Consider the following 20,389-nt stretch of genomic DNA (forward strand, 5'->3'; position numbering starts at 1 on the left):
CAAATTCATTGCCTGTTGGACTCAATGGACCTCAGTTTCCACATCTTTAAAATAATTAGGTTGGAACTATTTGACCTCCAAATTACCTTCTAACTTTAGTTTACGAACCTGTGATCCTAAAACTGGATTTAGGAAGTGATTTCTTGGAATACTTTTTAATCTCCTTGCTGATTTTGACTACTTAGAGTGAAGGAAACCATTCTGGGAAAACATACAAATTTTAGCTTCTAGTTGACTCATAGTGAATTATTTTACTTTGCTCAAGATTTGCCATCTAAGTTTGGAATTATATTCTCAATTGAGAAAAGTGAGCAAAGAAGAAGTAAGGATGACTTGGATTAAAAATTTTATCTGGAGCCTGGATGTGACAGAACAGATACAAGCAACAATTGTGTCTGTTGATATAAGTACTAGCTGCCCCTCCCCTCCCCCTGACTCCCATGCCTGGAATATATTTATTCCACACCTCCACTCTTTGAAATTTTAGCATCCTTCAAGGCATAATAACTCAAGGATCATCTCTTATTAGTCTTGCAATCAATAAATATTTATTAAGTGACTAGTATCTGCCCCATACTGTGAATGCAAAGATAATCATTAATGAATGTTCACTAAAAGAAGGTGAGAATAGAAAAAAAACCCCACTTTTTTATATTTTTTAGAAAGATTTTATTAATTTTGAGATTTACAAATTTCCCCCCCTTCTTGCTACCCTGCCCCCTCCACAGAATGCATTCTGTTAGTCTTTACATTGTTTCCATGGTATACACTGATCTCAGTTGAATGTGATGACAGAGAAATCATATCCTTAAGGAAGAAAAATAAAGTATAAGAGATAGAAAAATTACATAATAGGATAACATTTTTTTTTCTAATTTGAAGGTAATAGTCTTTGGTCTTTGTTCAAACTCCACAATCCTTTCTCTGGATACAGATGGTATTCTCTATTGCAGATAACCCAATATTGTTCCTGGTTGTTGCATTGATGGAATGAGCAAGTCCATCAGGGTTGATCATTGCCCCCATGTTGCTGTTAGGGTGTATAGTGTTCTTCTGGTTCTGCTCATCTCACTTAGCATCAGTTTGTGCAAATCCCTCCAGGCTTCCCTGAATTTCCATCCCTCCTGGTTTCTAATAGAACAATAGTGTCCCATGACATACGTATACCACAGGTGAACAAAAACACTTTTTATCAAAAAGAGAGTTTTCAAAGAAGGTTGGATAATTGAAGTCAACTATGAATGGATGGATGGATAGATTCCTCTCAGCATGTTGAGGGGACTCTTGTACAAAATTTATGAGAAGATAGAGATAAATTGCACAGGATGAAAAGTCCTTTCCTCAAGCTAGAGGAGTCTTTAGAGAACTATATAATACAACTCACCCATTTTATGCATGAGGGAACTGAGGTGAAAAATCTCATCCAAATTCACAGAGTTAAAGTATTAAATCTGAACTCAATGTATTCATATCATTGAGCCTAAGATATCTGAAAATATTTATGTGTATACACAAAAACACACAAGATGCTTGTCACCAGGAACTAATAATTCCTTGTCTTCGAGGGGCTTACAGTCTAGTGGAAAAGTTTAATGATGGAGGTGAGGAAATGTATCAACCATTCAAACAGGCACGAAGTAAATTGGAGAGAGAAAACACCAATGATTGGGGCCTCCAAGAAGGCTTCACAAAGAAAGGGGTATTGTGAAGGAAATCCAGGACACTATAAGAGACAGAAGAAGAAAAATATTTTCCTGACATGGGAGAATGGCTATGTGAATGTTTGGAGGATGGATAGGACAGTTTAAGTTCAAAGTGTGAGCAGAAGTCCATTTTAACCTTAATGCAAAGTTTTTGATGGAAAATAATATAAAACTGGATCAAATGGCAGTTGAGAGTAGGGCTGTAGAGGACTTGAAATTCTGGCCTTATAGTTTGTTCTATAAATAATGAGAAACCATTCATGATTTTGTACAGGGTGAAGACAGGGAAGGGGATTTAGGCAGTATCACAGGGGAAGGATTGTGGAGAGGAAAAATTGAAAACATGTGACCACTTAGCAGACTTTTGATACCAGATAAGAGGTGAAAGTGAAAGAAACAAGCATTTATTAATCTCCTATGTTCTAGGGACTGTACCAACACTTTGCAAATACATCTCATTTAATCCTTAACACAGTCCTGGAAGACAACTTACTATAAGTGCTAAAAATAAAATTACTGAAGATAATCTTTTAAGTCAAAGAGGCTTTTATAGAATTCTTGGTTAACTTGATAGCACCAATAACTGTTATCCCTTTATCTCTCTTTCCACACCACTTTTTACAGTTGAGGAAACTGAGTCAAACAGTGATTAAATGATTTGCCAAGGTTCACACAACTAGAAAGTGTCTTATTCTGGATTTGAATCCAGGTCTGATTCCAGGCCCAGGGTATCATCTATCTGTCTTAGGGAGTCAAAACTAGAGTGGTGGCTGCCTTGGTTAATAGAAATGGACTAAGGAGGTCCTCCATTTAAATGGAGTCAATGGTAATCATTGAGGCATTGGAGTGTAGTGTAAAGAGTACTGACTGGGACTAGATTCCCAGGAATTGACTTTTTGGTGTATTTGGAGTATTAGCTATTAGCTTTGTGTTGTCCAAATTCTGTTTTCTCACTTACAGAATTCAGGAGTCAGCCTTGACTATCTCTAAGGTCTCTCCCTAGCTCTAACATCCTATGAACGTTATTACAACTTTATTTTGCCCAGTATGATGCTAGTTGTACAACATCTTTCTGGTTGAACCCCAGAATCTACTCATGCAAAACTAATGAGATAAAAACAGAGACGAGCAAATAACGACCAGGGATTTGTCACTATCTATCTTTGATTCACATTAGTCATCATTTCTCTATTAAATTTTCTTAGTCAAAGAAAATATGAATCTAGTAAAAATGGCACCCCAAACAGGCATGCCAGACCCTTGTAGTAATCAGTACTGATTCTCTCATCACATATATGATGTCAATTTGAATGTGGACAAGGGAGTTAATTTTAATTTTTCCTTTTCAATTTTGATGGACTCTAGCTCCTGAATGAAAATGTTACCCTCTAATACTTCAAGCAGAACTGATACCCTAGCTTACAGGTTTATTTTTGCCTTTGTAGAAAATTCAAGATGGCAGCTGATTATCATGTGCAAGATGGGCCTCCCTGGAATCCATTTTTGTCTTTGCAGAGGTATTCTAGAACAAGTTCATGAGGCGAGACTTGATCTGTACCTGTTTCACTTTCTTTGTTGATTTACCACTTTGGACTTAGTAACAGTTCTGGAATTAAAATTCAGATTTGGAGAAAATCACGGGGGGAAGGAAGATGGGGAGAGATATGTACATTAATGGTGATGTTGCTAACCAAGGCTAATTCTACCAATAAATAAAATATCAATAAAAGCTTCTTTGATTTAAGAGATTGTCTTCAGTAATTTGATTTTAAGCACATTATTAATTTTACAATAATGTCCCTTTTAACTGAAAGTTAATGTATTTTCTAAATTATCTGTCCCCTAAAGAAAGAACTATATGCATGTGGGTATAACATATTATTTCAGATAAATATTAATAACATTTTATAATGTCAAATATATATTGCATGTTTTACATATGATATAATACAACATATGTGCTACATAGTATGTGATATATAATATAGTATAACATAAGCATATAATTTATTTATGTCTAATATATAGATAAACTCCTTAAAGTCTTACTTTATTTTCTCATTTTGTTTGCATAGGCAAGAAAGGGAAAAAGGAAAGAAAGAGGGAAGGAAAGAAGGGAGGGAGGCAGGGAAAAAGGAAGGGTTTTAAGCAGTTTTATTATTTATTTTGATTCTAATATCAGGTAGGTGCTATTATGACTCTTATTTTACAGTTGAGGAAACAGAGGTGACAATATTCAAACAGCTAGTAAGTGCCTGAATCCAGACTTGAACTCAGGTCTTTCTGACTTTAGGTCCAGGGATTGATCTACTGAGCTGTGTGTGTAATGAGATGAGGTGGGAGCACTTGGAGGAAGGGGGACACCTGGATCCTGAAGGTCCTGCCAGAAGGACATAAAATCTACTATGGAGGATTAAAAGTGGACCTAGAGAAGAGTCATAAAAGATGATAAGGTATGGATGGGTTGTGATCTGTACTTTTGGAATGATTACTTCTATCAATGAGGTCATACAATCAACAAAGACGGTTCAGTGACTATAGATATGCATATAAATGTGCTATAGTCAAAAGCATGCTGATATCAAAGCAAATAAGTTACTCATATAAGATGTTAGAGAGAGGGGCTTTCTCCTCTCCATTCCATATCATAACAGAAAGCAAAGTGAGTACCAGAGGCAATGAGATCTTAATGGGCTAACAAGATGATAACTTTTGATGATTCCTTTTCAAAGTGTGACCATAATTCTTGAGAGGATATTAAAGAGAGCAACCTCATTGGATGAACAAAAATCAAACACACTTTACAGGGTTTTAAAAAGCTAAACCTTGCATGAGTTCCTATTTGTCATCTGGGGTAGTCTGGGATGGAGAGTCAGAAGAGGGGGGGAAGAACTCAGTTCCCCAAGAGTATATACCCTTGGAATGGTCAAAAGGGATTTCTGTCTCCTATCCACTCACTATATATCACTTTAAAGCAGTGTTACTCAAATAGAGGTAACAAGGAGCCTAGATTCCTAGAAGACATGGATTCAGAGTAACAGTCATATAGGGGAAAGCAGCTTGAAGCAATAGGATTTCCCTCTGGTAGAAGAGAAGGGAACCCATGGTAGATTCAAAATGGAGGATCATCCGCTTAGTAATTGAGAGACATCCTGTAGAGAGGTACTGGCAATTCAATTTATTATCTTGCCTCTGGGGTGGGGGTGGGGGTGGGGGAATGTTGCTTGAAGACGTATTTGATTCTCTGTGTCTTTCTTCCATTTCCCATCAAGAACTTGGAATCATTGAATATTTCTATGTGTTGACTTCAGAAATTAAGATGTTAAAGTTACACCTAAGCTAATGAATATTATTCTTTGTTACAAAAGTAGAGGGTGCACCTTTATTCCTAATGCTTCCAACTGCTCTGCTCTGTTGCTCACAGTAATCTTTCTGACTTTGAGATTCAGAGCAGAAACTTGCTTTTGTAGTATATGACTTGCCAACCACCCAAGCTCAAGATGACAGATATGATCTGGCTGATATATTGGCTGGAGAAAAAAGAAAAAAGAGATACAGAGGTCCTGTAGTGCAACATTTTAAAGCTACCTTGGACCTGTATCTCCTACATGTATATTAAATCATTAACATTTTAATCTTGGTGTCTTTCTTTAACCATTTGGGTGGTGGTAGTGGTAGTAGGAAAGATATTTTATAGCTATTTTCCTTACTATGTTACCTTAGTAAATTTTGTTTTCCTTTAGTTTTGTTGAAGAACTACTTGTATTTACTAGTTTACTGGTAAAGAAAACCACTCTGGTGGGGGCTTACGTGATCTACCCATGTTCCTAGTGGTTGGCTACCCATAAGCCTCAGGAGAGGAGTTACCCACTGGGGCCCAATTCAAAAATTTAAGTGCAAAAGAGGGGAGTTCCTAAGAATATATTTTATCAAAGTATGATGTCCTGCTTTAATTAAGATCATGAGTGAATGGAAATGTATGGAAACTTATTTGACTCTCTGTCTTCCATTTCCCGTCAAGACCTCAGGGTCAGTGAATATTTCCATGTGCTGACTCCAGAAATTAAGATGTGAAAGTTACACCTAAGCTAACAAATATAATTCTTTGTTACAAAAATAGAGGGTGCACCTTTATTCCTAATGCTCCCAACTGCTCTGCTCTGCTGCTCACACTAGTCTTTCTTAATTTGAGATTCAGAGCAGAAACTTGCTTTTGTAGTATATGACTTGCCAACCACCCAAGCTCAAGATGACAGATATAATCTGGCTGATATCCTGGCTGGAGGCTAAGAAGGCTACATTTTCATTTGTCCCACCTTACCAACCTGGAGAAGGCTTCAGCAAAGCCCAGAACACAACAAGGAAAGTACGTAGCCAACTAAGGAGGTAGCTGAAGGCCTAGGTCCCATCTCAAACTCTCCCTCATTTATATCCTCCCACATACTACTGGGTCATGTTAGCCTGAGAGTAGCTTCCAAAGACCTCTCTTCTTGGAAGATAATTTTCCATCAAGAACCATTTGAGGATTTGCAAGAAGCATGAACCCCAATATCCAATTTTTACTATTTCTAGATATTATAAACCCTGAGAATTGTAAGCCTATGGGTTTTGTGGAGCAGAGGAAGTTCCTGGTGCCTGAAAGTATTAGTTCAATTAAGTGAAAAGTTCTTGTATACCCTAGATAATTCCTTCGTGAAAAGAAACCTTTCCAGTGCCTATCTCATTTTTATACCTGTCATCTCTCCTAATCCTTCATCTCCATACAATAGTCTTTCCATTATAATTGGAGATGTCCTGGTTGGATATGAAAAAATTTGGGGTTCTTTATCTCTGTAAAGTCTACCCGTATTTTAGCTAAGAAAAACATCAATCAAGATGCTTGGGATCCACATCTAAAACCACAGAGAGAAGGGAAGAAGTAGTTGGAGAAAACACTCCTACCCATATACTATACATTTCCCCTTGAAAGGCCACAGGGCTCTCAAATTAATATACTACATATATATATATATATATATGTATATATATATATATACATATATATATATATTACTATTCTTTGTATTAAAAGTCATGACTAACAAGACTGTTATCTATGTGTTCAACTCTGGTTGAATAAGTTGAATAAAGATATGCTCTATCTCTGCACTGGCTACTGAAATGCAAATATATCAGGGCTGAAACATTATGGTCTGACAATCAGTTCAATAGTGCATAGCCAAACACCATTACTGCCTATTTTTAAGGTGGTTGACATCCAGGAGGGCCTGGAAGATAAATTTAAGGCAGGAGACTAACTATTCATTGGAATGCAATGGGGATACAGATGGGTGATCATTGCACATGGCTTGAAACCGCAGGCATTCCTTCTAGGTTTAAATGTTCCATGCACACTCCCCACCAAGATGATTCTATCTGCCAGTTGCCTGGGGTTGAGCTGTACCAGTGAATTTGCTGTTTCTATCCCAGGAATGTTGATTGAAATGAATTTTCTGAGCTCCTCTTCAGATACCTAGAGTTGCCGAATATCCTTTCCAATATCCCTTAATCCTGCCCTGGAGAGACCAGTGGCAAAGGCTCAGCCATACTGGTTCATTCATCCTCTGGCAGCACTGTTGGAGTTTGCAGTTTGCTCAGTAGGCATCTATCTAATGGAAACTGGACTAAAGCTATGAGTGTTTAGTAATAGCTGCCAAAGAGCCTGGGCAAAATAGAAAATAGACAGGACTTAAAGATGGCAGGAAGCACACTATCTCATAAACACTGGCAGTGATCTCATTTCCTTCCATGAGGCCAGGGAATAAAATAGACATTTATCTAAGTCCTTAAGGTAAAAGAATCATTGAATCTAACAGGGTGGAAAAGGTACACTGAGGTCATCTAATCCAACTCGGACCTAAACAGATATCTCATCTATGAGATACCCAACAGTGAATTACCTTAGCTTATAAAGGGGAAATTACTGCTTCTCAACCCAAGTCAAGTCAACAAGAATTCATTTAATACCCATTATGATCCAGGTATTGTACTAAGCATTGGACATACAAAGAAAGACAAAAAATGTTCCTGCCTTCAAGTAGCTCAAAGCCTAATGAAGAAACCACATGCAAACAACTATATACAAAATATCTGTCTTTCTCTCTATTTATCTATCCATCTGTCTGTCTGTGCCTACTATCCATTTATTTCTCTATTTATTTATCATCTTGAATCTTTCTTTCTGTCATCTATCTATTCATCAAGTCATGTCTTCCTTCCTTCCTTCCTTCCTTCCTTCCTTCCTTCCTTCCTTCCTTCCTTCCTTCCTTCCTTCCTTCCTTTCTTCCTCCCTCCCTCCCTCCCTTCCTCCCTTCCTTCCTTCCTTCCTTCCTTCCTTCCTTCCTTCCTTCCTTCCTTCCTTCCTTCCTTCCTTCCTTCCTCCCTTCCTCTCTCCCTTCCTTACTTCCTCTCTTCCTTCTTTCTTCCCTACTTAATATATTTCTTTTTATCTATCTATCTATCTATCTATCTATCCATCCATCCATCTATCTATCATAAATTGGTGAACATCTGTGTAGGAGCGGGGCATCCTTTCTTACCACTTGCACTTTGGATTAGCTCTAAAGCTCTAATTGTTAGGAAGTATATATTTATTTCAACCCTAAATTCCCTCTTTCACATTTAAGTCCTTCAACCACTACCAGATACTCAGCATATTCTAAATATTCAATATTCCCTAATCCTACTCTTCAAATTCTTTTAGAGAACCATCAGGTCTGACTCATTTCAATTAAATAAATATTCATTTATAAAGAAATTTTTAAAAATTGACTGAATTAAGGGTAACACTTCATTAAAGGTTAATGAAAAACAAGGATGTAATTTTTTTCCCCATTCAAGTTCATAAGCCCCCTGAAATTGGGAGTCAGTGAGCATCATATTAAGAACCTCTTGCCTTTTACTTGATGAACATAGCTGGGTCTTGTGACTTCTCTGGGACTCAATTTCCTCAACTAGAAAATGAGGCAGTAAGAGTGGATGACTTCCAAGGACCCATAGGGTGCCCTATGGACCTCTCAAAATATTAATCATCCTCTTCTAGCCATGCATTTTGTCAATACATTTTATAAAGTTTGATGTTCAAAACTGACTATATACATATCTAGAAATGTGGTCTAACCAGGATAGAAACAGTAGAATCATCATTTACTCTCTTATTCTCCACCCGGACCCTCACACCATCTCTTCCCCATTCTAGGCAGCATGCTTGCCTCAATTCATTTTATAACTGAATTAGGATTCTCAAATGCTATGACAAAACTATTAGAGGCTATGTCAAAACTATATAGAGTCTGGAAGAACAGTGTTCAAATCTAGCCTCAGAGATTTATTAGCTATATGCTCTTGGGCATGTCACTTTGCTTTTATCTACCTCAGTTTCCACAACAATAAAATTTGAATAATGTAGCTCTTACAGGCTTGTGGCAAGCACCATATTGGAATAATATTTGAAAGAAACTTAGTACAGTCCTGGGTACATAGTAGGAGCTCAAAAAATATTTGTTTCCTTCCTTCTGTCTATAGTGGCGGCTAGATGGCTCGGTGGATAGAGCACCAACCCTGGAGTCAGGTGGACCTCAATTCAAATCTAGCCTCAGATACTTGACACTTACTAGTTGAGTGGCTTTGGGGAAGTCATTTAACCCTGATTGCCTTGCATTCAGGGCCGTCTCCAGCCATCCAGATTCATATCTGACTCTGGAGGAGAAAGTGAGACTGGTGACTTAGTACAGCCCTTCCCCCTCCCACTCAAATACAATTCACTTGGCTATCATGGTATCACCTCCCTGTCATCATGGTCTTCTTTGAGAACAATGGACAAACATCAATCCTGTGTCAGATCATTGACTTATATATCCAGCTTATTGTCCACAAAAAATATTTCGTTCTTTTCTTGGTAAAAAAACATCAGCCTCTAAATACATAATAATCGCTTTTATTTTTAATGATTCCCCAATAATTTTTAATGATTCCCCAAACTCCATGAGATAGGGCATTATTGTTGTTTTCTTTTTCTTTTTTTTCCAGCTAAGGAAACAACCTCAGAGACGTTAAAAAAAACCCCAAAACAATGATTTTCCCATCATTGGGCAGCTAATAATCCTGGAAGACAGGAAAGAAACTTCTGTCTCTTCTGAATTCAGAACTCCTTTTAATATAACATGTTGTCTTTGTAGCAAAAGCTTTAAAACCCAGAAAGAATTCTGTCCATAGCTCAGTGTTTCATTAGGCTACTGATGCCCTCTGACATCAGATTAATCAGTTTTATGATGGTGATAAATATGCCAAGGTTTCATGTGCAAGAGCCTTTGGTAGATAGGTCAGTAAATGGTTTGTGGTATGCCAGTTTTTTTAAACCCCTACTAAAATAAGCTGCATTGGTAGCAATACAGTTGAGAATTCAGTAAATATTCACAGAAAAATTAAAAAAGAACACAAGGAAGTAAGAGAGAAATAAAAAAGAGAGAGAGAAAGGAAGGAAAGAGGAAAGGAAGAAAAAGGAGAAAAAAAAAGAAGGAAGGAATAAAGAAAGGAAGAAAGGAGGAAAGAAAGGAGAGAAAGAAGAAAATAGGAAGGCAATCAGGAAGGAAGAGAGGAAAGAAGGGAGAGAGGAAGGGAAGAAACATGGAAGGAAAGAAATAAGGAAGAAAGAAGGGGGCGGAAAGCAAGAAATAGAAAAGTGGTTAATGGAGAAGGATCAGAGCTTGGTATTCTATTCTGTCTCTCTGTTGCCTATGTTCCAAGCCTATAGCAGAACTGATATTTTCTGTGTAATTCTCAGTATGAGACTGGTACCCAGCGAATGCTATTTAGCATCATAATGACAATTTCTACTCTTTGTAAAGCATAAAATGCTTTTCATGATTCTCCTTTCCAAAAAGGAGAAAAATTATCCTCCTCTGATCAGCAGAAACTAAAATAGAAAGATAATTTAACAAAAATATAGAAAAGTGACATAGAATTAGAAGTTGGTTTTATTCCTCTGATCATTGAATTATGAATTCTTTTTCCCTGTGAGCATCAGAGAAATTTCCTAAGTGGAAAAAGGTACTCACAGCTCTTTTGGAGAATGTGCATCAAATCCCTTTCCTGACACTATAAGATGTACCGCAAACTTTGCTGACATATTCTTTTCCTGTTTGATTTGCCTTTGCACAGGTTGTTCTTCCTTACCTGACATTACCTTTAGCATATATGCCACTCCTACAGGATGCTTTCTTGGTACCTTCTGCTGTTTATTCCTTCCCCCTCCAAAATCCATTCATTTTTCCTCATTCTTTCCTCTTTTTCCTCCCTCCCTCCTCCTCTTTCTTTCTTTCTTTCTTTCTTTCTTTCTTTCTTTCTTTCTTTCTTTCTTTCTTTCTTTCTTTCTTTCTTCCTTCCTTCCTTCCTTCCTTCCTTCCTTCCTTTCTTTCTTTCTCTTTCTTCTGTCTGTCTTTCTTTTCTTTCTTTGTGTCTATTTGTCTTTCTTCTTCCTTCTTTTGTCTTCTTTCATCTTCTTTCTTCTTTCTTTGTCTTCTTTCTTCTTCTTCCTTCTTCATTGTCTTCTTTCATCTTTCTTCTTCTTTCATCTTCTTCTTCCTTTGTCTTCTTTGGTCTTCTTCTTCTTCCTTCTTCTTCTCCTCCTCCTCCTCCTTCTTCTCTCTGTCTCTCTCTGTCTCTCTGTCTCTCTCTGTCTCTCTGTCTCTCTGTCTCTCTGTCTCTGTCTCTCTCTCTCTCTCTCTCTCTCTCTCTCTCTCTCTCTCTCTCTCTCTCTCTCTCTCTCTCTCCCCATTATTTTTTAAAACACTGGGAATCCTTATCTTTCCCAGGCAGGAAGTGTAGGGGACAATTGCAGTCTTTCTTCCAGTATGAACCTGGGCTCATTGAACAGTCTTTCAGCAACCTGGTGACTTTGTTCCCACCCTCCACCCTCCAATATGATCTTGGGGGCTCACCCTATTAAAGTATGCCAGTGAACTTTGGTCCTCTAATAACTTACTGTAGCTCAAAATTCCTGAGCTCAAGAGATCCATCAGCTTTTTCAGTCCCAGTCTCTCTAATAAGTAGGACCCATTAGACTAGAAACTGCTTGAAGGTAGAAATGTTTGTATTTTTTGTCTTTGTAGCACCTACAGTGAAACCTTGCTGTGTTGTGTTAATTCGAATTGAATTTCTTCAGCATTTAATAAATGTTTGCTGTTTGACCTGGGCTTACCCAACAGTCTGCTTGAATATTTTAGGTTCTTCCTGAAAATGTATTCAGGGATTTATACAGAAGACTCTTTCTTTACTTTATGATCGATGTTTCTGGATAAAATTCCCTTCAAGATAGGATTGAGTTGGTTGGGGCTCTTCAAGCCTTATTTGCCATTCAAATGACCATAGCTACTGTGACTTGAGAGGAATAAAAGGGAACATTTAAAAAAACTCCCAGGTGTTATGTAAATGTTTTCCAAGATGTCAGTCTACATTCCATTTTCTTGTGGAAACTAAGAAGTTGTATTTGTATATGGTAGTAGAGTAGTATTTAATGTAATTTCTTGCATGACCAGCAAAAAAAAGACATGGATAGTCTAACCTAGAGGTAATGTAATCTATTACAGTAACCTGGCACAGTGGATAGAATGCTGGACCTGGAGTCAGGAAGACCTGAGTTCAAATTTGACCTTAGATACTAGCTGTGTGACCCTGGACAAGTCCCTTAACCCTATTTGCCTCAGTTTCCTCATCTGTAAAATGAAATGGAGAAGGAAATGGAAAGCCACTCCAGTATCTTTGCCAAGAAAATCTCAAATAGGGTCACAGAGAAATGTATATGACTGAAATGTTTCAACAACAAAAGCATCTATATAGTTTATTCATTTATCTAATCATCTATACATTTGTTCACTCATTAATTTAAAACCAAGTGATTAAAAAACCCTACATATAAGGCAATGAGGTGGCGCAGTAGGTAGAGTACTGGTCCTGAAGTCAGGAGGACCTGAGTTCAAATCTGATCTTAGAAACTTACTAGCTGTGTGACCTTGGGCAAATCACTTAACCCTGACTGCCTCACATCTAGGGATATCTCCAGTTCTCCTGATCCATAGTTGACTACTGGACCCAGAGGACTCCAGAAGATGAAGTGAGACTGATGACTTTGCACAGCATCCCCCTAATTCAAATCAAATGCACATGCATGTCATGGCATCGCCTCCCTGATGTCAGGGTCTATTTGAAAAATGAAGGACAACCATTATGATCATTCATTCATCTATCCCTTCCTTCCTCCTTTCCTTCCTCCCTCCCTTCCTTTATTTATTTATTCATTCAAAAGTTAATTTAAATTTGCACAGTGCATTACAGATGGTAAGTCAATCAATTTTTATAACAAACACTGGGAGGTATGTACTATCATGACTCCATTTTACAAATGAAGAAATGGAGGCAGATAGAGATTAAATGACTTGCCCAGGGTCACACAGCTAGGATGTGCCTGAGACAGGATTTGGACTCAGGTATTCCCAACTCTAAATCCTGTCTTCTATCATTGTAATGTCTAATTGTCTTTAAGAGTTTAGCTACATAGAGTACTGACTCTGTAGACAGCAGGATCTGAGTGCAAATCCATTCTCAGACACTATGTGTGTGACCCTGGACATGTTACTTAGCCCCAATTGCCTTAAAAAAACAACAAACAACAGAAACAACAAAAATATTTAGCAACCCAGTTAGAGAAATGGTGCCCTAATTTTTTTTTAATCTTGGCGTCATCCTTGGTTCTTTCTCACTCTCACCCTCCCCCCCTCCATACCCAACTCATCATCCTGTTTTTCCTTGGTCAGACCACACCTGGAGTATGTTGCTCAGCTGCAGATATCACATTTTAGGAAGAATACTGACAAACCAGAAGATGGGTCTGGAGAGCATCCCATATAATGTCGATAGAAGGAACTAGGGGTATTTAGTCTGGAGAAGAGAAGACATGGGTGACATGATAATTGCCTTCAGGTGTCAGAAGAGCTGTCACAGCTATAGAAGGGTTGAACTTGTTTTAAACATTTTTCCCAGAAGGTAAAAAGTAGTTGCATTAGAAAAAAGTTGCAGAAAGGAAGATTTCAGATCAATGTAAGATGGGGAAAAAATAAAAACTTCCTAACAATTAGAGCTGTCTAAAAGCTGAATGGTCTGCCACCGCAGGAGGGAAAGGGAGTGAGTTTTCTGACTGGAAGCCTTCCATCAGGGCCTGAATGATCCCTTGCTAGGGAGATTGTAGAGGGAATTCTTGCCAGGCCCAAAGTCCTGAAGTCTTTGAGGCTAAACCCTGACAGCTCATAGAATCTGGAATTTTGATTATAATCATAGAGATATAGGATCTATTGACAGTCAGCATTTGTTGAGTTCTTACTCTGTGCTTGGCATTTTATAAGTGCTAGTGATCCAAAGGAAGTAAAAAAAATGGCACCTGCCCTCAAAAAACTCACATTCAAATAGTGTAGGCAACATGCAAAGCATACATACACACAGCATACATACATGTGTATATATGCACACATGTGTGCAAATGCATACATAGATTCTCATAATCTCTAGTCTTTTATTGACTTGCATGTGAATTGGACTTAAGTGAAGCAATGTTACCTAAGGTCTTCAGCCTCATTCTTTCTTCCAGAATCTTCAAAATTCAGTGGTAAGATTAAAGTTAATATAACTGGTGATGTTTCAAGATATAATGGATGACTACGGCTTCTTTGATACTTAGAAATTAAGACATCACTCCATGATGTCATTGGTTTAATCAAAAATCTTGCTTCAGCCTGATTACTAGACAACCCCAACTGGATGGCTCATAGACATCTTAAATTCAACATGTTCTGAATTGAACGCATGATCCTTCCTTCTCAAGAATTCCCTTCTTCCAAACATAACTATTACTATCAGGGAAACCATCAACCTTTCAGTCACTCCACCTGGAAACCCAGATGTCATCCTTTATTCCTCTCTCCCACTGCCCAAGCTGTTTCCAAGGACTGTTGATTTTACTTTTGCGATATCTCTCTTTTTCCTTCCTTTTCTTTTTCACTATGGACCACTTGATATTTCCTCTCTACAAGTCCAGATATACCTAGGCATGTCTAGGGTAGGCTTTCATTACTTACACTTGGAGTTTTGCTGTAGCTTGGTGGTAGATCTCCCTCTTTCAAGTACTTTTTCATGTAGCTGTCAAAGTGATCTTCCCAAAGTGCAGGTCTGATCACTTTTCCCACCTACTTAATAAACTTATTACCTCCAGGATCAAAACCAAATTTCTCTGTTTGGCTTTTCAAGTCCTTAATAATCTGACCCCTTTCTAACTTGCCAGTTTTCTCACACCTTCTTTCCTTCCATATATTCTATGACTCAGTAAACTGGTCTTCTTGTTCTTTCTCAAATAAGACACTCCATCTCCTGACTCTGGACATCAACCCTGGCAATTCTCTTTGCTTGGAGATCCTCCCTTCCTTCTGGATTGCTTGACTTCAAATTCCATCTCAGATTCTACTGCCTACAAAAAGTGTATCCTCATGCTATTTTCTATATTCTTTTTATTATCTCCAATTATACACACACACACACACACACACACACACACACACACATATATATATCTTGTTTATAAATAGTTTTCAAATTGTCTACTACATTAGTTTATGAGTTCTTTGAATAGAGCTTTTGTTTTTTGGCACGGTAATGGGGTTAAGTGACTTGAGCAAGGTCACACAGTAATTATTAAGTGTCTGAGCTCAAATTTGAACTCAGCTCTTCCTGATTCCAGGGCCGGTGCTTTATCCACTGTGCCACCTAGCTGCCCCTATGAGTTCTTTGAGAACAGTGTTTGTTTTTTCTACCTTTGTTTTTTATTTTGCCTTTCTCTTTATTTTCAGGGCTTAGCAAAGTAAAGTGTTTGGTTCATAGCAGGAATTTAATAAATGCTGGTCCATTATCTATCTGAATGGAAGTTAATCTCAGAGAGAGGGCCCTGGCAGTGAGTGGGGAGTGGGAAAGTTGGCAAAGGTGTAGAAGGTGAGATTTCAGTTGAATATTGGAACAAGTCAGGAAAGTTAGGAGATGGGAGTCAGGAGGGAGAACATTTGACATAGGGCAGAGAGGAAGGTCAAAGGTAATTTCCAGAATCTGGAAAGATATCTTTTCTGAGGAATAGCAAAGAGGCCAGTGACACTGCATCACACAATATGTGGTGAGCAATAAAGTTGTAAGAAGACTGGAAAGATAGAAAGAGGTCAGACTACAAAGGACTTTGAATTTTGGACATTGAAGACCACCAAGAGGCCCCTAATCTCCCTCTACTGTAGAGGGTCTTTAAAGTATAGCTAGATATGAAAAATATGTCACTATCCAGCCAACCTGATGATGAATCCCCTCAAATTTCACCAGATATTCAGAGAAACATAGACCTGTTCTCAAAGAGTTTCTAGCTAGGTAGAGTTAACCTCCATTGGCTCAGCATTCAAGGACCCATGGCAAGAACTCTGCTCCCAATCACAACACATTTGGACCCTGAAGAACTAGACCATAGTGACTTCTACCAGTAACAATGAGTGTATTCAATTGATGCTGGAGAAATAATTATGAGCTTAATGTAAGAAGACTGAAATCAGTGGCTGAATAGAAATTTTCTGGCAATGTCTGAGCAATTCAACCAAAGGGAGGCAACCTGGTGTTGTGCTTAGAACACAGAACTTAAAACATCAGGAAGACCTGGGGCAGGTAGGTAGAGTAGTAGATAGATAGAGCACCAGCCCTGGAGTCAGGGGGACCTGAGTTTAAATTTAGCCTCAGACATTTACTATTTGTGTTACTTAACCCCAATTGCCTCAAATTAAAAAACAAAACAAGGAAGATCTGGGTTCCAATGTCACCCCAGACATATATTAGATGGCTAACCTTGTGAAAGTCACTTCATTTTTTTGTTTTTCAATTTCCTCATTTGTCTATCAAGAGATGGAAACAAAGTGGAACAAATTGAGACAATGGTGTCACAAATTTTAGCCATTCAATTAAAAAAATTTATAATTGATACTTGATGGTTGATGGTAAGATATCAATATTTCAGCTCACCTCAGGGATATTAAGTTGAGCTAATGAAGGCAGTTATCAAGAACCTAGCTCAGGGGGTAGGAAAAAAAGGTATAATCCAAAGGACTAAAAACTTCAAGGGTGGTAAAAGGTTTAAGAAGCAGAGAAATAAAGTGAAGTTTTTATATAAAAAGCAGGACCTGAATAGTAAAATTGCATAAAGGGAAAGTCAGGTTTCTGGTTATAAATAACAGAGATATGAGAAGAATATGAGAAGGGATATGAGATAGAAAAAAAAAAGATAGCTCCCCTCCACCCCCCCCCCACTCCTTTCTAGAGGTCATCCTCTATGGAAAGGGGACATTGCATATAGCAGATTTATTCAGTGTTGATGTCTTTTACTGATGCACACACACACACACACACTCACAGACACACACACACAGACACACACACACACACACACACACACACACACGCACTTAACATAAAGAATTATTCTCTGGGAAGAGAAAGGAAGAGAGATCCAGGAGGAAATCTGGATAATGTTAAGGTAAAAAAAATCACAATAAAAATCTATTTACAATCAGAGAAAAAGTAAATAGGATTAAGATGAGATCTGTGATTTCACTATCTCTGGAGCAAAAAGGAAATCCCTCTACCAATATCTGCAGGCTAGAAAATTGACCTGTATACTAAGAACTTAATTGACTTGCCCAATCTGTATGCATCAGAGTCAGGACTTGAATCCAGATCTTCCTGGTACAACATGCTATCTCTGATTATGAGTTTAAAAAGATACTTTAGGTTTCTGTTAAGTGTTTGCCATTTGTCAGGTTTGCCTATGCTCTGGGGACTTGTTGGTTCTTTTGATTCAGATGTGTCCAACTCTTTGTGACCTCATATCTTTGTGCAGAGATATTACAATGGTTTGTCATTTCCTTCTCCAGCTCATTTTACAGATGTGGAAACTGAGGCAGATAGGGTAAAATGACTTGCCCAGAATCACACAACTAGTAAGTACCTGAGGTTGGATTTGAACTCAGGAAGATGAGTCTTCCTGACTCCAGTTTGGGCACTCTATCCACTAAGTCATCTAGCTGAGGATACAAAGGCAAAATCCATATAGGCCTTACCCACAAGAAAACATGCTTTCAAAGTAACTTCAGGGATAAGAGCACACACAACTGAAGGTCTTAGGCTAGGCCCCTGGTAGGAGGTGGTCTTTGAACTGGGTCTGGAAGGCAGTTAGAGATGCTAAATAAATTAAGGTTAAAAAAAGGAGGCCCCTTGCTTCATTCAGAATCAAAATCTCTCTCCTATTTCTGAACAAAGGTCAGGGGATGATGTCCATCAGTCTTGGTTGCCATAGGCTCTTGTGGAGTGTATAGTGACACAGTCCCAACTATTCTCTTGGGTTGTTAAGGCAACAAGACCTTTGACATCTGGACTCAAGGCCTCTTGCTTCTTTTGTGAAAGGGAAAAATAGTTATTAACTCACTATCCAGACAGCCCCAAGGGGAGAACAGACATTAATCAGACATTTCAGTTTATCACAAAAGAAAGTTGTGTGGGCAATTAAACAATTAATAGCATCAAGTTCCACTTGCACTCCAAAAAGTCACTGAGTCACAGAATGTTATAGTGGTGAGAGGTCTCGACCGGCATATATTTTAAATGATATCTGGAGAATAATTCCCTAAAAATTATCTTGGCAAGATTTAAAAGCTTTCTAGTGAGCTGATTATTAAATTCTATTAAAATATCCTTCCTTTTGGATCGTTCTAATTGTTAGGAATTTTTTCACTTAATTTGTGAGTCTGCCTCTCCTTGGTAACTTCCACCCCTTTCTCTGATTCATTCATTCTGGGGCCAAGTAGACCAAGTCAAATCCCTCTTCTATGGGAAGAATCTTCAAACAATAGGGTCACAGGATAATTGATCATAAACTGAGAGCTGAAAAGGACTTTAGAGGTCATCTAGTTTAACCTCTTGTTAAAAGATGAGAAAAATGAGGGTGAAAAAATCAGTGACTCTAAGGTCACACACCAGTGAGTGGCAGAAAAACACTCAGGTCCTCTGCCATTAAAGCCAGTTTTCCCTTCTAAGTCGTATATGGAGTGTTCTATGTCTGTTGTTTCATTTGGTCTCCACAATGGCCCTGTGAGGGAGTTGCTGTTATTATCCCCATGAAAAATGCCTGAAGAGAGCTAGCAGGTCCCTTCATCTTTTATCTTCTTTATGTACTATATTTCTAGTTCCTTCAAGCTATCTTCTTATAGTGAATTCTGCCATAATGGTTACCTTCATAGACTAACCAAGATCAATAGGCATCTATAAACTCTGACTTGGGACAGACACTGGGCTATGCACTAGCAATATCATTCCAAAGAAGGAAACACAAGGAGTTTGTATTCTTTCAGGGGAGTCAATAAATTCACACATCAAGTATTCAAATACTCAAATGGATCTATGATACAGAAATTACAACCAGTGATTCAGGTTACCATCAATCCACATCTAGCTGTACTATAAGGGTTTTGTTCGTCCTGGTCATATATTGGGGGCAGACCCAATATGTTGGATGTTTATGATTAGTAGTGAAACACTCTGATCATCTACTGCCTTTCCTTACTCCTGCTAAAATACAAGCATACCTTCTCTTTCTGTTACACAGTGGTTCAGTGACGTTTTTACTTCTGTTCTTTCCTGCTGGTTAGGCAGAAGATGCACCTGTTCACACTCACCAGGCATCTTTCCCTTGCCTTGAAGATGATTCTCATCTTGAGATTATCAGAATTAGTGGTGTCCCAGGTCTCATCACCATATAGGTAACATCACCACATATTTTTGATGGACCGTTGTTACTAATGAAAGCTTGTTATTGATTCAGATATATCTGATTCTTTATAACCACTTGGGAAATTTTCTTGGCAAAGATACTGGAGAGGTTTCTCATTTCCTTATCCAGCTCATTTTACAGTTCAGGAAACTGAGGGAAACAGGATAAAATCACTTGCTCAGGATCACATAACTTGGAAGCATCTGAGGCTGGATTTGAACTCAGGTCTCTCTGACTCTAGATCCAAAACTCTATCCACTTGCCTCACCTAGCTACGTTCTCTAGGAAAACTTAAAGCTAATAAAAGAGCATTGCAATCCCCCCCCCCCCCCGCCAAATAATACTGTCCCCCATTCTCCTCCTTTTAAATTCTGACACATCTTATCTTAATCTGTGATTTCTTGGTCTCTTTGCTTCATCTCTATCTTACCTAGGTTTAATGACCAAAAGGTGCTATCCCAGTCAAATGTGATCTAGGGAAAACTTAGCTTTAAAAGGCCAAGGTCTCCCCACTGCATCCAGGGTTATTTCCAGTTGTTCTGATCCAAATCTGGCCACTGGACCCAGATGACTCTGGAAAAATGAGACTGGTGACTTTGTACAACTCCCCCCACCCCCCATCACTTACAATTCTATTCACTTATATGTCATGGGATCACCTCCCTGAAATCATGGTCTTCTTTGAGAATGAAGAATAAACAATATACTGTTGGCCATATAGGAAGTCTATTCAGATGGATGCCAGAATAGGGCCAATAGACAG

At 38.3% G+C, this 20,389-nt stretch overlaps 1 protein-coding gene and 1 long non-coding RNA gene across 2 annotated transcripts in view; one reads left to right on the forward strand and one right to left on the reverse strand.

Annotated features, from left to right (window-relative positions):
• LOC141501417 (uncharacterized) overlaps window positions 1–4,152 on the forward strand; it is a 150,506-nt gene extending 146,354 nt beyond the window's left edge. The window contains exon 4 of the long non-coding RNA XR_012472228.1: window positions 3,997–4,152. This is a non-coding gene — a long non-coding RNA (uncharacterized LOC141501417). The remainder of the gene's footprint in view (window positions 1–3,996) is intronic.
• Window positions 1–20,389, reverse strand: part of TMEM132C (transmembrane protein 132C) — a 540,167-nt gene that overhangs the window by 225,188 nt on the left and 294,590 nt on the right. The window lies entirely within an intron of this gene.

Source organism: Macrotis lagotis, chromosome X (genome assembly GCF_037893015.1).
Source record: "Macrotis lagotis isolate mMagLag1 chromosome X, bilby.v1.9.chrom.fasta, whole genome shotgun sequence".
Classification (NCBI taxonomy): Eukaryota; Metazoa; Chordata; class Mammalia; order Peramelemorphia; family Peramelidae; genus Macrotis; species Macrotis lagotis.